The sequence below is a fragment of the Corvus cornix genome, chromosome 15 (genome assembly GCF_000738735.6).
Source record: "Corvus cornix cornix isolate S_Up_H32 chromosome 15, ASM73873v5, whole genome shotgun sequence".
NCBI classification, from domain to species: Eukaryota; Metazoa; Chordata; class Aves; order Passeriformes; family Corvidae; genus Corvus; species Corvus cornix.
The window spans coordinates 13,324,099-13,346,085 of NC_046345.1; the positions used below are offsets into that span (position 1 = coordinate 13,324,099).

Below are 21,987 nucleotides of genomic sequence, written 5' to 3' on the forward strand. Positions count from 1 at the left end.
CCTGTGAGAGATTCTTTGTGGGTTTTCTCATTCCCTCCTGGCCTGTGAGCCTGGTTTTATCCCATCAAGGGGGACTTGAACTCCCCAGTGCTGAGGTTTCTCTCTGGTTTTGTCTGGGTCAGTGTCCCGCACGCGAGAGCCTGAGTGGAGCCACTTCCAGACAGTCTCTGTAGGGTGCTGACCATGCCAGAGCTCTGACCACAGCCAAATTCTAGTCCAGGGCTCCGAGCTGGTCTCTCTTTCCCCAAGTTGCCTGCTTGTACTAAATACTGGGGCAGCTCTCTAAAATACTGAAGGAACAAAGCATGCAAGGCAGTAAAATGAGGCAATTAAACCTATAAAACCAGGGTTTACAAGGGAATTTATAGTGTCAGAGGCTTTTTATAGCTTTTTTAGATTAGTTTAAATAAAAAAGGAGGAGAGAGAAAGAGAGAAAGAGAGAGGGAGAAAAAGAGGACCTGAAACTTGAGGAGACTTTAAAGTTCAGAGAGAGGCTTTTAGGAAGAACAGAGGGGTAATAATTAGAGGCACATTTTCCATTTCACTGTCTTTGCAAATTGAAATTAAAGAAGCGGGGGGAGAAAGCATGCACAGAACAACAGGCGGTTTACATTGCTCCCTCTTCCTCCTGGTAGCATTTGGTTGTTCTATTTCTGTTCTTTTGCTTTCTGGCCGGGTGAGAGCATCTCATCACCTGGGCAAAGAAACTAAAGGGAAAGAGTAATCTCAGGCCAGGTGAAGTTTAGGTTTGGTTATTTTCCCCTCCTCCTGTGCCTGCTCACTGGTTCAGTGTGCCTTGCAGATCTGGGAGCTCATGTTCAAGAGGTGAAACGGAGCCAGCACCTGATTAAAGCAACTTTGGCCAGGGGAGACAATAGACCCTGTGTTTTTAAAGGCTTTTCGTGTTTTAGCTCCTCCAGCTTCCCTTGGCATTCCATAAACACAATGTGCACACACCAGGAGATGAGATTGCCTTGGGAGTGTCTAACCAGAGCCTCCCTTGGCCTTTGTCTGCTTCTGTGTGAACAAAGGAAAAGGTGATTCGCATCTCCCCGGTCCTGCATCCTTCTCTGTGGAAGCACCTCCTTTACTCAGGCCTGGTTTCCTCCCCAGCAGCAGAACACACAGTGCTTTCAAGGGGGTGCAAATCGAGCAGCATTGCTGGGCCCCTCTTTTCTCCAGCTCTGTGTCCCATGCAATTCCTCAGAGTAGATCCTTGGAAAGGCCAAAGTGTGCAGTCCTGAGCTCCAGGGCTGTGATTCTGCCTTTTGTTTTGTTGTCTTCCATCAGTTTTGGTCCCTTTGGGAGTGGCCCCAGAGCCTGGGCTCTGTGATGGCAGGAGAAAATAGTCTCAGCTCATATATGTGGCCACTTTTTCCTTACATAAAGAGGAAAGGTCTGCTGGAAATCTTGTCAGCATCACTCTCTCATTTACAGCATTTGGAAAATTACCCCTTCCATGGTGTTTGTAGGATCCTGCCCAAGCCAGGGAGCTTGGAGTCTGGAATACTTTGCTTCATTCCTTCTCTTTAGACTCTTCTCTTTTTCCTATATGTAATAGTTTACTTTGGTAGAGTGTAGATCCTGGTTGGTTGTTAGAATATGCAATTAGTAAATTACTAATTAACCACATCAATTCATCATCCTGCTGCTGTGCTGTTTCTTATGTAAACCTGTCTGTTCTCTAAGGCAATATAGGTAAAGGGCCCCATCCTTTGAAAAATAAACTTACAGGAAGTAGGAGCCAGCAGCCCGTGCTCCAGATCAGCTTGAGCGCCTGAGTGGGACATTTCTGCTGCTGGAGAGGGTGACAGGGAGAAGGGTTCCACCACCGTCGGGTGGGTTCTGCAGCAAAAGGGGACTTTGCTCATGATAATCTTCAGCTCATCTGAACTAAATCCTTCCTTTTGTAACAATATAAAATACAGGGTGAAGGGTGAGCAGGAGAGACAAAACCTGAAAGGAGTGAAGATGTGTGACAGCAAGAGAGAAGGTGGAGGAAGAGGAGTAAGTTCAGATCCAATACAGGCACAAACAGCTCCAAAGTGTTTCTCTGACCAACTTGCAAAAGACGTGAGCAGTTCTGAACTGCATCTCCACATGCTTTCCTGCCTGAAAGAAGGTTAAAAATGAAGCACGGTGAGGCAAAGTTACCCATTTCTGATCCCATTGACTTGAGGGTAATTATCTTCGTTGGAGCTGTTACCATTTTGCAGTGAGATTAGAATCAAGCCCAGCGTTCCTGAGGCAGCGCTTGAGTTTTTAAAGTCTGCAAATGTGTGTTATTGCAGTCACATGATAAATAGTTCTGAAATCAATAGAGAAAGCTATTAAAAGTGTGGGTTTTGTCTCTGTCTAGTATGGTACATTAGGATACATGTATCATCCTGCAGTCTCTTTCCCTCTCTCTCCATATATGTGCGTAGGGGTGGAAATTTTAGAGTGCTCAGCGTTGGTCAAACTGTCCCCAATGGAAAATACAACACTGACCTCAAATAGCATCACATTTTAGGGCAGTGATGAGTGATTTCTAAAATGCTACTGTTAAGTCTATATTTAAAGAGAAATCACTGGAGGAGTGAGTCTGACTTTCCTGATCCTAAAGTTCTGTTTGAGAAATGGTGGTGAGAGGGAGCTCTGGCTGGACAGAGCTCACTGTCTGGGTCATCCCAGTCCAGTACTGGTCTGGCATTTCCATTGTGATTTCCCACCAGCCATTTATTTTTTGCAATATGAAGAGCTGCTCAAGGAAGAAAGTGAGCCTGGAATGACTTGTTTGCATCTTCTATGTTATCAAATGCATCAAGAAACAAAGAGCTGGCTGCATGAAGCTCTCCGAAAAACAGGATTAAAAAATGCCTCACATTTGCTAGTTGCTAAATAAAACTTTGAGTAAGCACTGGAGTCAAACAAACAACTTTTATGAGCGAGAAGATCCATCTGCTATCACTGATCTTATTGATCTTTCTCTTCTCTGATACTTCAGTATTTTAAATAGCATCTAACGGGCCAGAACACCCAAAGCAATCGATGTGATTCCATCTCCACAGCCCTCGCTGCAGGTGTGGGCTGTCCTGGCACGGCAGGCTTGAAGCCAGAGCCTCGCTCCTTTCAGTCCGTGTCAGCACTTTACAGCTTGCTCGGGACCTGGCCACAGAGAAAAGTCTTGGCCAGCAAATAATCTTGGTCTGCTCTAAATAAAGCTCCTTCGTTGATCCCATCGGGATGCAGAGCCACTGTGCTGCTCCAGTGCTTGGAGGAGAGACTGCTCCTAAACCTGAGCCTGCTCAGAGCTCGGGAGAGAGGTGTCCACACTCCAGGAGAGCGAGAAGGAGCTGGCAGGGAGAGCTGAACCTGCGCTTCGTGCCGCTGTAGCCTTCCCTGCGCGGTCTGCAGTGGCAGCGCCCCAGGGCTCCCTGCTGGGAACGCAGCTCCTGCTGCAGGAGCTTCTGAGCCTGCCTGGCTGAGCTCCCGCGGGCAGCAGCGGGCCCAGAGCCAGGCAGTCTGTCTGTCCGTCCCCACTCTGGTGTGTAGCTGGCAGTGCCGGTGCCTGGCAGTCTGTCTGTCCGTCCCCACTCTGGTGTGTAGCTGGCAGTGCCGGTGCCTGGCAGTCTGTCTGTCCCCACTCTTGGCCAGGACAGTCCGTGGTTGGCCTGAAAGCCTCACAGTCTGTCTCTGCCTCTCTGCCTTTCGTTTTCGTGGCTCCGTGAGTTAGCTCAAATGTCTTTAAAGAGCACAGTTTGAATGATGGAGTTTATAATTCCATCTCGGGAGTTGTGAGGACTCGAGTTTGGTTCTTGTGGTTTATGATGTCACTGGGCCCCATCGATGGAGTCGTAGCCCCATTATTCACCATTGCCCTGTTATTTATTCTGTGCAATAAATGGCTGCAGTTTAATCACCAGAGTAAATTGCTGAAGCATCTTGGTGGAAATTGTGATGTTACTGTAGTGGTTTCTATGGCAACAGCCATTCCACTGGGGAGGCTGAAGCAGAGGGAGCCAGGAGCGCTGAGCCCCGAGCACCCAGGGGGACAGGACTGAGCACCAGCCTCAAAGAGGGGACCCTGGGGACGACTCCAGACACGCCCTCAGGGGAGAAAAATCCACTAATGGCTGCTGGTTCTCACATGTTGCTCTGGAAAATTAGGATGTGGACCCTGACTTCACCAGCCTTGACAGACTTGTGGCATTGATTTAATTCAGAGAGATTTTTAGGAAAAACTCCCAACTCCTGTGTACAGTTGGAAAGCAAAAATATCTTTCCCACACAGTTTTATTTTGTTTAGGCTTTTTTTGTTGTTTTTTTCCCTTTTCCAGTTCAGGTAGAAACAAAAAGGACTGAGGACACTTGAACCAAATGGTTCAGAACTTCCTGCAGTTAAGGGCTGCGTTTGGTTTTAGTGTGGGCAACAGAAAGAGGAGATTTATCTGCATTGTCTTAATTCTTCTTGCCTTGTATCTCTGTCCTTTAAAGGCCTGGTAGGATCCTGGATTTTGGTGGTGGTGGGGCATAATGTTCCTTGATAGTACATAAAGTTTCTTCTTTTTGGCAAAATACATTTGCCAACCTATTCAATGCCTGATGGTTGTGGATATGCAGTTGGCATTGGAATAAACATAGGGCTGGGGTGTAGTATCATAATAGAACATCATTATAACATAATTATTATTTATTGTTTCTTAGTGAAGCGGTATTTATGAGATGGTTTTGCTTTCCAAATCTTAAGTTTCTACTCAAGCCCCAGATTTTCTCGATTTCTTTCTATTTATTCTCTTTTTTCTCCCCCAAAAAAGTAAAATGAAAATTTTAACTAAAACCTCTCTGTTTTCTGATTTTAGGAAAAAGGCAAGACACTTTTAAATTTCTCTCCTCTCCTTTCTCCTTTATTCCTTCCCACTTTCTATATTCATTAATTTTTCTCCTGGGGGAAAAAATAAGTAAAAGCCTTCTCTGTCCATCTTCTTTCAACACCCTGGGAATGCTTGCAGTGCTCAGCTCTTTTTTCCTCATTTCCTCAGCTGAGCAGCCCTGGAGAAGTACCCCAGCACATGGTATCAGTGCCCTGACAGTGTGCTGCTTATGGGAAATGTCATTTTACAATGCAACTTCTTTTTTTTACCTCAAATTTTATGATTTTCTACAAGGATTCATTGTTTCAAGCCACAGTACCAACATGTGTTTCTTGAGATATCACTTACCTTTAGTAGCCGTTGAGTTTTGGTCACCAGGCTGGGCTGTCTCTGGATTCGTGCATTTGTTCTGTTCTGGTAACCTGATACAGCCCAGCCAGGGAAGAACAGAAAGAAAAGCCTTTTAATTTATGGTAGGTCTCAGTTCTAATCATGTACTTGTGTAGACTTTGGCTTTATCGTGAATCATTTTTAATGACAGTTGAGGAGAAAAGAATTGAAAAGCAAATCTTACCTTTCTCATCACTGACAGCTTTTCATAGCAGATCAGACTTTTATGGCACAGCCTTGCAGTGAGGGTATGATGCAAAGGAAGGGCTGGACCCAAGGGCTGCCCAGCACGAGAGCACGGAGCCTTTTCCTGCCTAGCACAAGCCAGGCCTTCACAGCATCAGTTTCATCTGTAAATAGAGAGCAGTTTTTCACCTTGTGGATTCCTAAACATTGTCCGTGGAATCTCTCATAAAGAAACTTGTCTTTCCTCGTAGGAGGCTGGACTTTCTTGGTCACCTTTCAGAAGGCCCTTAGAAGTTCTCCAGGAATGTCCCTGGACAAAAGGGTGGAAAAAGTTGATGGCAAAAGCCCTCGTGGACTTGAATGTAGCCAGAAAGTCACTGCTTCCCTGCAGTGAGCCTGGTGACATGTGTGTGTGATCAGCCAGGGGCCTGGGGGTCACCAGCTACAGCCCCAAGGCTGCCAGAGCTCCAGGAGCGTTTGGACAACGCCCTTGGGCACGGGGTGGGATTGTCGGGGGGAGTGTGCAGAGCCAGGGGTTGGACTGGGTGATCCCTGTGGGGCCCTTCCCACTCAGGATGTTCTGTGATTGTGTTCTATTGTATGATCCTCTTTGCTTTGGAGTTTGTGCTCTTGGTCAGAAAAGAAAATTATCTGAGGAAATTGCTGGTTTGGCATCATCTTGCCAAGTGAGCTGATTTCAGGGGTCATCCTCCTTCAGCAGAGCCCGTGGCTGTGCACTCAGGACTCCCAAAGCAGGAGTTTAGTGCTGATCCCCTGAGCGGGGCTGGGAGGAGGCGCTGCCAGGGCTGCTGAGGTGGTGCCCAGCAGGGTTAATAGGGAGATGCTCTCTCTGTAATTGGATACTGGCAGGATCCTGCAGTGCATCTCCGTGGCCACTTCCCATCAGCACTAATGTGGCTTTCTGAAAGCTCATCCCTTTTCCTGGCATGGCCCCTCTTCACCGGGGCACTTGTTAACTCCCCCACCTTTGTGTGCTTTGACCTGCCGTGCTCCGCGTGTGCCAAGACCCTGTGCCAGGCTGGAGCTTTTCAGTGCTCCTGACACAAACCCAGGACATTTCTTGGAGGCTGAAGGAGCAATGAGAAGCCTGCAGAGTATAAATCCCACATCACCGTGGCCTTCAATTGGCTTCTGTCATCCTTGTGTTTACCCATGACCTCCAACTTTCTCCTGTATGGAAACATTTCCAACTTAGGTTGGCTACACACTGCGTTCTTTCTGACACATTTTGACAAATTCAGTTTGATTTTGCCCTGGAGGTCTTTCTAGGCTTAATTTTATGGTTGTGGAAGGTCATCAAAAGGGTAGTGCTATTTAAAGACCAAATTGTGTCACATTTACTCGCGGCACTGGTAACTCTTCTTGAAGATGTCCATTCATTTCAGGGGAACTACACCCGGAGTAAATGGCACCCATTGTAAGCAGAGGCTCTGGGGCCGGTCTTACTCCTCTCACTGGACTACTCAGAGAGTAAAAGTCAAGTCCTTGGCCTCAACATGAGTTTCCCAGACCCTGTTGTTCCGAGGTGGTTTTCTGGCCCCCTCTAGTGACTGCCCACTTGGGTTTGTGAGGGAGATCCAACCTTTCTGTGATCAGAAACCGCCATTTCCACCCCGACAGTAAACGGCTTCAATTTTAGAAGTGGCATTTCAAATCCTGACATACCAAGTTTGTTCCCCTCTGCTCACAACATTCTCAGGTGCATCCCATTTCCAACGTGGTGGGGTTTCTTGCAGTGTTGGGAGGTGTTCACAGTGGCTGAGGGAGAGTCAAACCACACAGCGGTTGATGTGGTGGCATGGCCGTGGTTACACTCCCACAGCCCAAAGGTTCACCTCCTTTAGGGGAAACAGGAGGGGTTTGGTGTTACAGCTGCACTACTGAAGAAACAGCCATGGGTTGAATCATGGAATCTTCCAGGTTGGAAAAGCCCTCTGAGATCATCGAGTCCAACCATGGCAGGCCCACCACTAACCCGTGTCCCCAAGTGCCGCATCCATGTGTACTTCGAACACTTCCAGGGATGGTGATTCCACCACTGCCCTCATCAGCCTGCTCAGTCTCTGACCACCCTTTCAAGGAAGAAATTTTCCTCAATATCCTGCCGCTCCCCAGCCCAGCCTGAGGCCGTTCCCTCTCCTCCTGTCCCTGTTCCCTGGCAGCAGAGCCCGACCCCCCCGGCTGCCCCCTCCTGTCAGGGACTTGTGCAGAGCCACAAGGTCCCCCCTGAGCCTCCTTTGCTCCAGGCTGAGCCCCTTTCCCAGCTCCCTCAGCTCCATGGTCTGGGATTTATGACCTTCTACAGAATTACAGTGAAACCTGGGGTGACACTTGGAGTTGATACTGAGAAGGCATTTTTCAAAGCCTTTCTTTTTCTTATTCTTTTCATACTATTGGAACCACAAAAGGGAATCTCATTTAAAATATGAATTAGAAACTTTATACTTCTTATGGCTCTGTATCCTGGAGAAGCAGATACTTATCACATGCCTGTGTCCTTGGGGGAGTGTGCAAGGAACTTTTGGAACTGTTTTCTACTTTTTGACTAATGTGGAGTGGGGCAATTACTTATTCCAAGAAGCTAGAGCCAGGCTGACAGCCTGGGGGCAGACCTGAAAGCACTGCAACACTGCTCTGAGATCTTTTAGAAACAGTTGCCTTGATCTTTTAGTGCCCTGGTAAATCATTTATTCTGATCACCTGCTTATGAATTCCCCCTCACTGATCCTGTGGGATGGAATGAGCTGGGGATGCAGGTACCAGAGCTCCAGCAGGTGAACTTCAGCCAGGCCCCCAGAGCACCTGGCAAAGCTCCTCACTTGGGAGCAGCCTCAGTCAAGGCAGAGCTGAAATTCAAATTCCTCTGACAAACGATGTCTGGAGCTGAAGGTTTTGGATGGGATTTTTCCCTCTCAGGTTGCAGGCTGCAGTCAGGACACGCTGCCATCCCTCCTCCCACGGTGTGCCTTGCTGCTCCTTGACAATCTGTTTCAATTCCCCTTCACTCCAGCATGACCAGGGTCCCCCAGGTTACCCAGTGATTCACCTCTGTGGAATTTGGGAGTGCTGCTTCTCTGCTCCTACCCAGATTGGCAAGAGGGTTATTAAAGCATCAGAGATTAACCAGAACCTCTTTTGGTGAATATTTAGGCTAAGAGCACTTGATGCCAAATGTTATTTTACATGTGCATTCTAACACCAGACTTCACTACTGCAGCTCCCTTTCCTCTGTAAGGTTTGAACACCTTTTCCAACTACAATCACATTAGAGGATCCCCTATGCTTTGGGAATGTACATGGGGAGTGACTTCAAGCGGAAGCGTGTTTGGATTGTCCTATTTCTATTTCTGAAGCCCTCTGAAGGAAGCTCGCTCTCTCTTCTCACCCCATCGCTTCCGATGGGGCCGAGTCATTGCATTCCGTGTGCGCACAATGACACCTCTGAGAGACTTGGACTGTTCTCTTGTCTCACTTCCACTCTCTTCCAGGCTGGATGCACACCCTGGAGGTATGTGGTTTGTCTCAAGATATAAGACTTCCCCCCCTCAGAAACTACATTACTTCAACAAGCCACAAAGGGCTGGCAAGAGGGAGAAGGATGCTCGTGATAGTGCAGCTTTCCCCTGGGATCTCTTCTGTGGACTCCGTGGAGCTGGAAACGGACCCTGCCGCTCCTGAATCCTGTGTGTGCACAGGCACACGGCCCCTCATGCAGCATTTCACTGATGTGTGGGTACAAACACTCACAGATGCACAAATACCTTCCCTTTGTTGTCCTCCTGCACAGATGTAGAGGCAGGAATTCTCTGGGTGCACACGGTCATGGCTCCCTGCAGACGCCAGCCTGCTCTGGCACACGGCTGCAGCAGTGTCCCAGGACGCCTTCTCCCCTGGGATGGATGGATACAGGGACATTTACACACCCTGCCAAGGGTTTGCAGAGGTTGGTGGGAGAGTTGAGTAAATGGAGCCTGAAGGGATCTCTGGAGGTTTGGTCCGACCACTGTCCCAGGCAGGCTCACACTGAGTTCAGGAAAAGTTGCTCAGGGCTGTGTCCAGTCAGATGTTTAAAACCTCCTGAGTCAGAGATGTGATAGCCCATTTTTTTCCTGTATGTTCAGGCAGAACCGTCACTTCTTCAATGTGTGTCCTCTCTTTTGACCTTTAATTTGTCTTTCACTCCCCTGCCACAGCACCTGAGCAAAGAGCCTGGGTCTGTCTCCCTATACTTGCCATGGTGTCAAGAAGGCTGCTATAGCTGCCCCTAAAACTTGGAACAGGGTGGACAAACTCCCTTCCCTCAGGGTGTCTCCATGAGTCTGTGCTCCAGGTCCCTGCCCATCCTCTTGGTGGCTCCCTACTGGATTTGTCCAGGTTTGTCAGCATTTTCCTTGTGCTTGTGAGCTCACACCTGGGTATGGGCCAGCTGGGGTCTAACAACTCACAGAGGGATAGTTGTGTCCCTTGACCTGCTGGTACAAGTGAGTTTGCTGTGAGCTCTCCTTGCTGCCAGGTGCCTCTCAGGTGCCCTTGGCTGGAATTGGACTGATAACCAAACAGTAAATAAGAAAACTAAACACTGAGCTTTGCTTCTTACCAGTCTGGGCTCACATTTAATGGATCTCAGATCTCAAGCAGTTCCATGACTCTCTTCAGGAGATCACAGTAGTTGATCCAGCTTTGGGAGAACAGGATGGATCAGATGAACTACCAGACTCCCTGCATGTGTGTTGTCTTTGCTCCTTTTTTTGGCCTTGAAGATCCACTGAGCATTTTACCTTTCCTGTATATGGAAGGATATATTGGAAGGATATATTGGAAGGATATTCCTCCTCTTCCAGTGGCCAGTGTCCACACAGGTCACAACCACAACTGCCTAGATCACAGGTTTAAGATCTTGCAGTACTTAATTTGGGGAAGAACTTCAGACTCTGTTGAGACTCCTACCTGCCTATTACCTTGCAAGCCATGAATCAAAGGGTAAGGGTGTATTTTTTCGGAATTGTGGAATGGTTTTGGTTGGAAGGGGCCTTAAAACTCATCTTGTTCCAAGCTCACGGACATGACACCTTCCACTATCCCAGGGTGCTCCAAGCCCCGTCCAGCCTGGCCTTGGACACTGCCAGGGATCCAGGGGCAGCCCCAGCTGCTCTGGGCACCCTGTGCCAGGGCCTGCCCACCCTCCCAGGGAACAATTCCTTCCCAATATCCCATCCAGCCCTGCCCTCTGGCACTGGGAAGCCATTCCCTGTGTCCTGTCCCTCCATGCCTTGTCCCCAGTCCCTCTCCAGCTCTCCTGGAGCCCCTTTAGGCCCTGGAAGGGGCTATAAGGTCTTCCCAGAACCTTCTGTTCTCCGGGCTGAAAATACTATGCATGTTCATGGATAGGGCTGCAGGCTGTGTACACCTGTGACAATGCCTCTGTCATTGTCCAGTTTGTCCAGACTGTCACACGAGTGTGTTTTGGAATGAGCGCTGGCTAATTTGGGAAGTGACACGTGCTTTGTTTTAATCTGGATTTTCCTGCTGAAGCCAAAAGTGTAGGCAACACAATTCCCACTGAGCACGTTGCCTCTGAGTGACAGTTTGAGTGCAGGGGGGGTGACTGGCTTTGGCTGCTCTCTCTGCTGCTCTGAAAAGAGCAGTCAATGCCCTTGACTAGCAAGTGCCACATGAGTGATAATGGCCAGAGGCCTGGTCACTCCTCTCAGCCAGCCCCTGTGGGTTTGGGTCTGGCCAGCAGAAGCCAGACTGATTTGGAGACAAGCATCCTTAGGAAATTTGTGTTGCTGCTCTATAGGAACTTAAATTTTAAGCCTCTCGTCTGTCTGAGATACAGAGCACAGAATAAACCGTGACCCTGGGGATGTCTGCAGGTTCCCAGGTTGCTGTTTGTGCTATGGATCCTGGTGTAGGGTGAGGATGGGTTTTGCTGCTGTTGGCAGGGGGAAAATCTGGGAGAGCTGAGGCTGCTCACACATCTGTGTGGGTGCAGCTGTTGCTGAATGCTCGTGTTCGTGGCGGAGCTGTCTGAGGCAGGAAGGTGCGTGTGGCACCGCCGAGGTGTGTGTTATTCTCACATCCCTGCTGGCTGCAAACAATGTCATGTCCCTACCTGGACTGCAACATGACATACACCTTAAAAACAGCAGCAGCAACAGCTCCAGAGCCACGGGAGAAGGCAGAGCTGCTCTTTTTGCTCATCAGTTAGGAAACCCTGCCAGCCCCGGCAAAGCATGCTGGGACCCAAACCGGCTTTTGGACTGGGACTTGGAGAGTGAGAGAGAAGCAGTAATTTGTTTGCCATTGCCCTCAAGCCAGGAAATCCAAACCTCAAGCATTTCCCAGGCCACAGCACACTGGATTGGAGAGAGAGTGTCAGGGAATGGCTCACACATCCCGACAGGAGCGCGCGCACACGCGCGCACACGCGCGGAGCCAGCGCCGGGAGAGGGGGATTGTTCCAGCACCACCGCGGTTAAGATGCTGAGACAATCTCGAGTTTTCAGGCCATAGCTGTCAGGATGCTTTGGTATATTCATCACCCCCCACTCCATGGTGATAAAAATTTACACAGCCAACGAAACGAAGATTAATTTCATGTGAAAAGCTGACAGAATGGCCCATGTCATTGCTTTATTTGTGCCAGCACTCAGTAACTCGGTGCAAGTTCCATTGAGGTGGCAGACACCCCGTCCCCTTGAGCCATCTCGTCTCCTCTCTAATGATGCCACCGTTTTGACAAAACCAAGCAACGCAGCCGGTATGTGCGAATTTGGAATTAATTTTCTTCAGAAAGGTCAAGTATGTTAATGAGCTTTTGGCTGCCTGCATTTTCTCTCTTGGGTTTTCTCTCCTGTTAATGGGGAAAGAAGGGGAAAAAAAGAAAGGGGAGAAATAATCACAGAAATAAAAATGAAGGAAGGAGGAAAAGAAAGAAGCTGTGCAGATTTGGAAGAGGCAGGATTCAGTGTAGCTTTTCATGGGTTCTTCTTTTCCAGGGCTGAGGTGGACTAATTGTATCAGCTCAAGCCTGTGCAGTTTGCTTGGAGCTGTTGAGCAAGGCCAGGGATGTCATGGATCGTGGAGTTGGTGTAACCTGGCACAGAGGAGGTGGATTGCACCTCCTTTGCGCTCGGGGACTGACGGCAGCCCTGTGTGTTGGCAGCTGCCTTCGTTTTCCATCCCAGAATGGCTGAGCTCGGCTCAGCACGGGGCTCTGTGTGCTGGGGGAGCAGAGAGCAAAGGGAGGGGGAGGAGAGGAGTTCCTGGGCTCCAGCTCTTGTGGCCATTAGTGAAAGGAAGCTGGAAGAGAGCTCAGCTGCTCTGGGAGAAATCCAGGGCCCACTAATTCATCCAGCTTAGGAACAGGACAAATAGGCATTTTCCAGAGAAGTTGTCCCCCCATGTGACTGGCACAAGATTTTTGAACTGTGATGCCAGCCACCTCTCATCCCTGTGCTCCCCAAATTCCTGCCTTTATTTGTGCCAGTTAGAATTTGCCACTTTCTGGCATCCTGATGGCAGGAGCTGCCTGGATTTCTCAAGGAGTTGGGTGGTGATGAATAGAAGGAAAGGTGGTAAAACCAGCAGACGCTGTGTCAGGGCATGACGGAGTGAAGCTGGACTTCATCAGACACGAGCCACACTCACCTGGGTAGGACATTTAGGGTAGGATTCATCTCACCTAATTTTAGTCTTCTTAAACAAAGTATCCAGACTAAATTAATTGTCTACGTTTCCCTTCTTCTTAGTGGGGAGCAGTAAGGAGGAACACGTATCCCACCTAATTTGAGAGAAATTCAATTCTGGCAAGGATTTTCTTTCTCATTGAATATAAAGTGAACTTAAGCAATTAGTTTGGACTGAATCCCTCCTTTTAAGAGGCTTAAAATTATGGGGAGTGATTTCCTCCTCACTCTCTTCTCCCTGCTCCCATTCTGGCTCTTATTTCCCTACACAGTTGAATCCAGCAGGCAGAGGAGATCCAGCGGGGCTCACAGCGCCTGTATTGGCAGGGGTGGATCAATGCTTTCACTCCAGCTTGCCCAGGCTGGCTCCAAGCTTATGCACTCCTGTGGCAATCCATGCTCTGGCTGTGATGTGGTCCTGCCTGCCTTGCTTTGCTGGAGTCAGCCCAGCACACAGATTCTGGGCGTTGTCCAAAAAGCCTCTGTTGGCTTTGGAGGGTACGTTTTGCCATCCTGGCCGCGGTGTGAGGAGAAATGATGTGGGATGTAACAGCGCCAAGGCCGCGTGTGACATATTGCAGGGCGTCCTTAAGGAGGAATTTTCCTCAGTTTCACACCTCTCTCAGCTGTGTTGTGTGGGTCCCTGTGCGTGTTGGATCCTTGCGTGTTCCCCACATGAGTCACTCCTGGCTGGGGCACGGATTTCAAAAGCACACAAGTGACCAAACTTAATGATTTTCAGCTGACTCCGAGCATTGTCCTAAACATGGAATTCCTTCCCATAAAGTGCTGTGCTGCCCACGCTCTCCCCCTCGTTCCCAGGCTCTGGGGTGTGCGTGGAGGCACGTCCTGCTCTGCTCACCCTGCTGCAAGGTGGAGGGGTACTGGGGGCAGTGAAAGGAGCTCGAGGGCTGTCTTTCTCATTTCCTTGCACAAATGATCTCAGAATATTCATGGGCATCACCAGCACCTGTATATTCTCTGTAGAAGTTGTTGTGTTGCTAAGTGGCTACTGTATTCCTCCTTGGAGGAAGCTTCTGTGATTGAAGGAAATTATTTGCTAAGCCCTGCTAAGGTCTTTGTATAAAGTTAACAACAAGTATTAATCTGTGCACAGGACAAAGTGGGACAAGAGATAATGAAAATATTTCAGTGACACGTTGTATTTTGAGTTGACAGTTCTAGCAACAGAACATATGAAGTGTATGCACAGAGACTGCCTCATTCATGGCCATGGTGAAGTGGGGAATCCCTGTCCTGTAGTTGCCTGGGATGTCAGGATAAAATCTATAAGAACTTGAATTCTTAGGGAAATTCTCACCCAGCAGCTCCCTGGGGCTTTAGCTGAACTGTGGGATATCCGGCGTTCCCCAACTCTGGTGTCAAGGACCGTCTCCTCTCTTCCCAGCTGTGAGATGTGGCTGTGCACCCCTTCTGTGTCCTCCCCTCCCACGCTCTGCTTTCCATAGGAAGGAATCCTGGGCCTGTGAGTCAGGGAGCTGTAGCACGCCCTGGCCATGTCACCATGGGATGATTCAGGACTGAGACAGCACAGCACACCTACCCCGTGATCTGCATGGAGCCCCTGGGACGCTCAAAGCCACATTTTCTCAACGTGCCAAGCTCTTGAGAAAACCCAACCATTTGTTTTGGTGTGTAAGTAGAAACACAACCCCTAAGAGCAGAAATGGAATCTAGGAGTTGCTCAGGGCAGTGAGTCTGCTGTCCCCTCCTAGCATGGTGTCCCTTCATCCCAGTGTTGCAGGGGTTGTTTGTGCCAGCTTCTCTCAGCTTGTGTTTCTTCCTCTCCCGCTGCTTTTCCCCCGTGTGAGAGCACTGGCGCCTACGATGGAAGGTCACCACCGAGGTTACTCAGCTGGCTCCAAGGATTAAGACTTCCTGCTCTGCTCCAAAGAGCTGCCAAGTCCCCCCCGCTGCTCACCACAAACCCAGTGCCTGTTTGTCTCCCTCTCTCCCCTTCCCATCCCTCCTCCTACCAAGAAATCCAGATCTCTCTCCAGCAGACAGAGTGGGAGGTCGAGGCACCCCAGCAGCCTCCAGATGCATTTGCTGGAGGACCAAAAGCAGTGTGGCCCCAGGGTGATGTCTTGATGCCACTTACCAGTGCTGCCAGGTGAACTGTCCTCATCTGTCCCTCCAGACTCTGGGCCAGGTTCCCATCAGGATCTGACCCAATAGCTGGAAACTTTTGTTTCCACTGGAAAATGTCATCAAGTTTTTCTACCAGCAGGCTGAGGGCATCCATGGATAACTGGGAAGGGATTCTTGAAAATTAACCAGGGAGAATGTGATTTTTGTCATTAGATGGGACTTGGCACAAGGACCTGTAGCTTCCTTATGAAAATGGTGGAGGGTTACAGAAACCTCTGCCCCGGGCATGAGCCTGTCCCAGAGGAAGCTGCCATTGTCCCAAGGACTGTGTGGTGATGGGGAGCAGCCCAAGAGGAGGGAGCTGCCTTTGGTGGGCACCTGAGCTGAGGGAGCAGGGCACGAGGAGAGCTTTATTCACAGGAGCAGAGCATGAACCAGAAGAGAGAAGCAAAGAGAACAGGATCCTGTGAGAGGGAGATGAGATAAATACGGTGGGAATGGGGGGAGGGCGGGATGGCTGCTCACTGTTTTTGTAAAGGGGGGATGCTGCTCCAAAAAACACCACAGAGATCAACCACATTCAAGTAAAAACACCATTTTCTTTAAAAATAATACAGAAGTCCTACATACTAGTGGTTCAACAGGATGAGGAAAAGCTGCCTGCTCCACCCTAGTATGTGCTGAGGTCAGGTGAAACCACCACCACCCTCAGGCTGGCTTTGGACACCGTGAGGGGGGTGCTTGACTTGGCGAGGATCTTGCTCTCAAGCTAGAAGAGAAACAGCTGCTTTTTAGGATTTTAGCCTCTCCAGCCATGGCTGAGTCTCTTTAGCTCCTTCTCTTTGCTCCTGACCTGCTTTCTTAAAGATCTCACTGGAGACTTGCCACTGTTGTTCAGGTGCTGGGGTCACCAGCCAGGAGCTTCTGTCTTTTGCCCAGGAACCGTGAGGCTTCAGTAAACACACCTCGAGGAGTTCTTTGTGAGCATCACACCTGAGTTTGGCCCATTCTCTGCCAGTTTATGCTAAATGGAGACCACAGAGACCTCATTTAATGACTGGGTTTGTGTAGGCGTAGAGCTCTTTGAGGTCTCCACAAACATGGGTGTTTATTCATTTAGATTTCATTTTGATTTTCTTTTCAGATGAATTCATTAGCAGGGAGAAAGCCAAAGCCTCACTGTTAAAAATCCAAGTCTAGTTTTTGTTTTGTTTTGTTTTAAGAAATGAGAGAAGTATAAATTAACTAATTTCTACTTCTGGTCTTGGTGCTGGTCCTTCAGGGTGCCTCCATGTGTGTTCTGGGGGCTCATAGCTAAGGAAAAGCTGAGAAAAGCATTGAAAGAGGAGGACTGGGGGCAGCTCCTGCCTTGTTTGATGGCACCCTGTGCTAGCTGCTCCTTCAGTTGTTAGGGATATCACATTCCAGGGATGCATTGCTGTGGTTAAGGGCTGAAGTGAGACAAATGAGAGGACAGAGGCTACACACATGAGCTGCAAGGATGTCCCCGTGTAGGTGCTGGGTGGAAAATCAGATGGAGTGTGTTTGCTCCTGCCCTGGGGCCAAGAGCTGCAACGGGAGCGAGCAGGGGATTTATCTAGCTGGAGTCTAATATTCCTTTGGCTGCAGCAAAGGCTGCAGCACTTCCCGACTATCGGCTGGCGCTTTCACTCACACGCATCTGTGATTGATGGGCAGAGAGTATAAACACCTCATTAGTGCCATAATTCACTGGTTAGGACTAGGCTGAGCTGTGGGAGGGAGGAGGGAAGAAAGAGTTGAGAAAGTTTAATAAAGAAAAAAAAATGGAAGAAGGAGAAGAACGGATGTAAAGGCCACACAAATCATTCCAGGGAGTTATCTGACCTGCTTTGAAAACTTTAATTGCTGGTAATGGACAACCTGTTGGGTGGTATTTTATTAACACTAATAGATTTTTACGGGATATTTCTCACATTGCTCTCCCAGAGCCTGGAGAATACATTAAATATTAAAAGTTAATGCTCTTGGTTGCTGTTTCAAGGATGCCCCACCGATAACGAGCTTTCCCGCAAGTTGCAAACCAGGAGCAAACATGAGCTGCCTCTGCCACTTACGGCCTCTGCAATAATAATGAGGAGAATGCTTGCAGCCCGTGTGCACCTTGCAGCTGAGGTTCTCAAGCCTGGCCTAAACGCCCTGTAAAGGCAGTGCCCAGCCCAGAGCTGGTGGTAGCAGTATCTAATCTCCAATCCTGGATTTACAAAACTTGGATTCCAGAGTCCCACGCTGAAAGCAAATGCTCATAAACCCCCATATGCTACTTTACATTTCAGTTATTCAAAGCAGAGGCTGAACTGACAACCCATTCCTGTTTCTCAGGAGAACTCAGGTCTGAAATGGAGGATATTTTTCTTTACTATGCCAAATGATTTTCTGAAAGTGCTGCTTCCACACTAATTTGTTGCAGAAATGCCCGAGCTACCTGGAACAGAAATGGAAACGTCTCTGACTGTAGGCAGCAAGAGGGGTTTTGGGGGAAGCTCTTGACATCCCAAAGTCCTGCACACAGTACTGAACCCTCAAAGTATGGAAAAAAGGTCAGGTGTGTACTGTAAAAAGAAGGGCTCAAGCAGCCAACGCAGGGAGGTTTGCTGGAGGGGAAGTGAATTTGAAACAGGGTAAGCAGTACAGCTGAGGTGTGTCAGAGCCCTTGTGTTAGAGCTGAGAAGTCCTAATGCACATCTGTGCTCATGGGGAAACCTGGACTTTAGTGCCTCCTTCGGGCACACCAGCACCGTCAGCAGCCACGGCCTGGGCCTAGGAAGCCAAGTTAAGTTTGTTTGCCCAGCTTGTGGTGTCTCTTTTGAGTCATGTCCTCTTCCCTTGCGGCAGCAGGGGCCTTGCCTTTGGATCTCGCTCTGACCGCTGTTTGTTTGGCACCTCCTTGTGCCAAACCAGGCTGGACTGGATGGCCCCGTCCGTGTTCCCTGGGATGGCCCTGCAGTCTCTGGGATGGCCCTGAGCAATGCAGCTTTCCAGGCCTGCTTGGCTGACAGAGCTTCCCAGGCTTTCTTGTGCAGGCAGCCAGCTGGACCTCACCAGGGCCTGTGCTCCAGCTGCCAGGAAGATGGGATATTGGGCAGGGATTGTTCCTATCCCAGGAAGATGGGATATTGGGTAGGGATTGTTCCCTGGGAGGGCAGGGAGGCCCTGGCACAGGGTGCCCAGAGAAGCTGTGGCTGCCCCATCCCTGGAAATGTTCCAGGCTGGGTTGGACGGGGCTTGGAGCACCCTGGGATAGTGGGAGGTGTCCCTGCCCGTGGTACGGGATGAGGTCACTCCATCCCTTGTCCAAAGTCCCTCTCCAGCTCTCCTGGAGCCCCTTTAGCCACTGGAAGAGCCTCTAAGGTCTCCCCAGACCCTTTCCTTCTCCATGCTGAGCAATCCCAATGCTCTCAGTGAATCTGGGTCCTGGCTGGATGTGGGAGGAAGTTGCTTGCAGGGCAACGGGGAGGAAGGGCCGGGAGACTTGGTGCAGTGTTTGTTTCCAAAGGGGTAAATCCTTTGGCTCCCATATTGCAGGATGTGCTTTTTTTTGGATTGCTGTTCAGCAATTAAAAGGTCTCAGTTACTCACCAGGAATTGAGTGCTTGGTCACTTCTCCCCCGGCCAGCCCATCCCTTCTCCCGTCTCCCCTCCAACAATGACAGCTTTTCCTGATTGACCCCACAGGCTTGCAAGAAACCTTTTTACTTAAACGTGTATTGACCTCAGTCTTGCTGCCCAGTGAATTATGTCACAGATGGCAATCTGAAAGTCATCAATCAGGGCTCAGACCCCAGGAGCTGTCTCCTGGTGACACGGATCCGAGCCTTCATCGATGAAGGTTGTACCAGGTGCCTTCGTGTCTCTGGCAACTGGGAGGGGAACACCCTTTGTATGCTTTTTTTCTGTCATCATCCCATAGGCCCTGTGATTTTTTCCTTTCCTTTGATTTGTTTTTTGTTTCCCTTCCCCATCTGTCTTTGCACTGTGCATAAAATTTCCTTCCTTGCCTCAACCTCCCTTCAAAGAGAAAGAAAAGGAAACTGTCAAAGGTGACATCTTGGATGATCTTAATTCTTAGGTAGTGTTAATTTTACCAGTCTTTCCTTCCCCCTTTACTCTTTCATTTTTGTGTTGTTTTGTTGTTGTTGTTTTCCCTGATGTGATGTTATGATCTGGACAAATGCACTGGACAAATGAGAAATTTAATGATACTGGAAATATTTCTCCCATATTTTGTAATGCAAAGTAATTCCAATAGATCTTTTGCCCCATGACTTGGGACGTGCTGGCTTGTTGTCACTTTGTGGATGAGGGATGGGGAATACTCTGTGAAATGTGAAGCACCACCACAAATTCAATCAGCCCTTCTGCCTCTGTACCAGGATTGATCGAGCAGGAGGGAGGGAACTGAGTCCATGGCAGAGTCTGTGAAAGGAAGACCTGTGTTGTACCTGACTGAAACAGTAAAAATGCCATGAGTTTTCAGGATTCCCTGTTCTTTTGGGGGAGGAGGGGGCATAGCTTGATCTTCCTCTTCTAACAAACAAGAGCAAGGCTTGAGTATCTTGCATGGGTGGCAGGGCCAGAAAAGGGGGGATCCTTGCTTGCTTTCCCGCATCTCAAAATAGGGCTATATAAACAATTCTTGACTTCTTGGCTGGAATACTCTGCTAACAAAGCTGGGAAAGAAAAAGAACCTATCTTTTAGTTCTTCTAAAATGAGTAGAAATGCCACCTTGGTGACAGTCTCATTTCTTGTTGGAGATCTTGTAAGGCTGATTTGATATCTGTGGCACATTCCTTCGATGCGCCACGTGAATTCTTCAGCTCAGGAATGTCTTGAGTTGGGGCTATGTTACCTTTTTCTCCGTGTCTTGACTTTAGGAAATGCAGGCAGATAAGGCTGGTGATAGCTCTGACAATGTGCCTGATGCTGTGGCCAGACCTGGCCAGGCTGAGCTGGGGCCGGGGCTGCTGTTGGCTCCCAGTGTCCCCAGGGAGGCTGTGAGAGGCCTCGGCACCTCCAGTGCTCTGGATGGAGATCAGGCCCTGAGATAACAAGGTGATGACAAGCACTTTCAGAAATCCTGACACACAGACAGATGAAAGAAATGCAGTAATAGTGTGTAGAAATAAATCCTTCTCATTCTGCTTTTGATCTTCTGAGTTTCTTAAAAATAAGAATTTCCTCATATAAGTTTCTTACATCATCCATAAGCTTATGGCCTGCATTTTAACAGCCTTACAAAATATTCCTACAAGAAATGGATTCAGGCACTTTTTTTAAAGACACTGGATTAGGCACTATCTGTATTTAGATTAAAATCCTCCCCCACAATGTTTGCAGTATAATATTTGTGGTACTGGCATGTGCAGCACTGCCCAAAGAATGGAACTGGCTGGAAATTCCCTCATCTGCATAAATGCAAATGACTAAAAAGTTGGACTGCTGGGAGAAAAATGAGTAGATTGTGGAATTTATTCTTCCTTTATTGATGTAAATTGCAGGCATGTGTAATGATATTTGTGATTTTAAAGTAGGCTGTGTCCCTTCAAAGAAAATGTGAGCTCATAAATCCTGGGAGATTAGAGATCCTGAGGCCCGATGTGGCAATGGCTCCGGGTTTATGGCATTCCTCAAGACAGCCAGGATAGGATGTTCTGTGACCTGGCTTTTATGAAGATCAAAAGGCTTGAAACTGTTGAGAATAAGACTTTCACATCATGCAGGGGGAGACACCAAGCTGTCAAATGGGAGGAGGCTCTTTGAAGTGTGGAGATAAGGACCCTTCTAACCTTCAGTCAGGTATGAAAGCCATTTCCAGCGGCACAGGAGCGTGTCCTTCCACTGGACTCGTCGTGGAACAGCCCAGCTGAGTTCATTCAGGTAAACACCTGGCAGTGCCTCAGCCACAGGGAATGTTTGAAGAGGATTGAAAGGACTGGGAAAATGTAAAAATTAATGTACTGGGGAGGTGGGAATTATAGGTGTTAATATGTCTGGGACCAACGAGCCTGAGTCCAGCAGAGCTCCCAGTCTGGGAGCTGGAATAACAAGTGTGCTCCCACATGGATTATCTGTGTGTGAGTGTGGAGGAGCAGGTGGGAGTGCTCACAGAGAGCTTCAGGCCGGGAGAAGGCTGCAGAGAGACAGAAAGTAGCCTCACACCTCTGTGTTCTGGCCAGGAAGCTGAGCCAGTGCAGGGACAGCAACCCACTGCTGCTGTAGGCCAGGGAGAGCTCGTCACTGGCAAGGAAGAGCTGTGGGAGAAGCATTTGTGGAGCACGGCACCACTTTTCCAACTGTCCCAGAGCTCCCCATCCAGCACAAACACTGACATGTTTGTTCATTCCCTTCTCAGATTCCTCAGAGGGGTTGGCACTGGCAGCTGGATCATCGCGGTGCCTTGAGAAAGGACTTCTGCACAGCATTTCTCATGTAAGCAGAAGCTCTTAGCACTGAAAATCTTCCCAAAAAAGGATTCCCCTGAGCTGGTAAGAATAATTTCTGGTCACATTTATAGAAGTTTAAATGGCATCCAGACAAGATAAATATCCTTAATGTTTTGTCATCTTTGTGCTGATGAACTAAGGATATATTTACTCTTGTATAATGACTTGCTAAGAGAAAACAGCTAAACAAGACAGAATAAAAATAAAATTTCATGACAGATGGTGTTGATACGTGTGTTTCCTCTGTAATA

At 48.7% G+C, this 21,987-nt stretch overlaps 1 long non-coding RNA gene across 1 annotated transcript in view; it reads left to right on the top strand.

Annotated features, from left to right (window-relative positions):
* The window catches only part of LOC109145862, a 233,903-nt gene that overhangs the window by 201,983 nt on the left and 9,933 nt on the right, over positions 1–21,987 (top strand). The window contains exons 4-5 of the long non-coding RNA XR_005603182.1: positions 21,014–21,170; positions 21,646–21,778. This is a non-coding gene — a long non-coding RNA (uncharacterized LOC109145862). The remainder of the gene's footprint in view (positions 1–21,013; positions 21,171–21,645; positions 21,779–21,987) is intronic.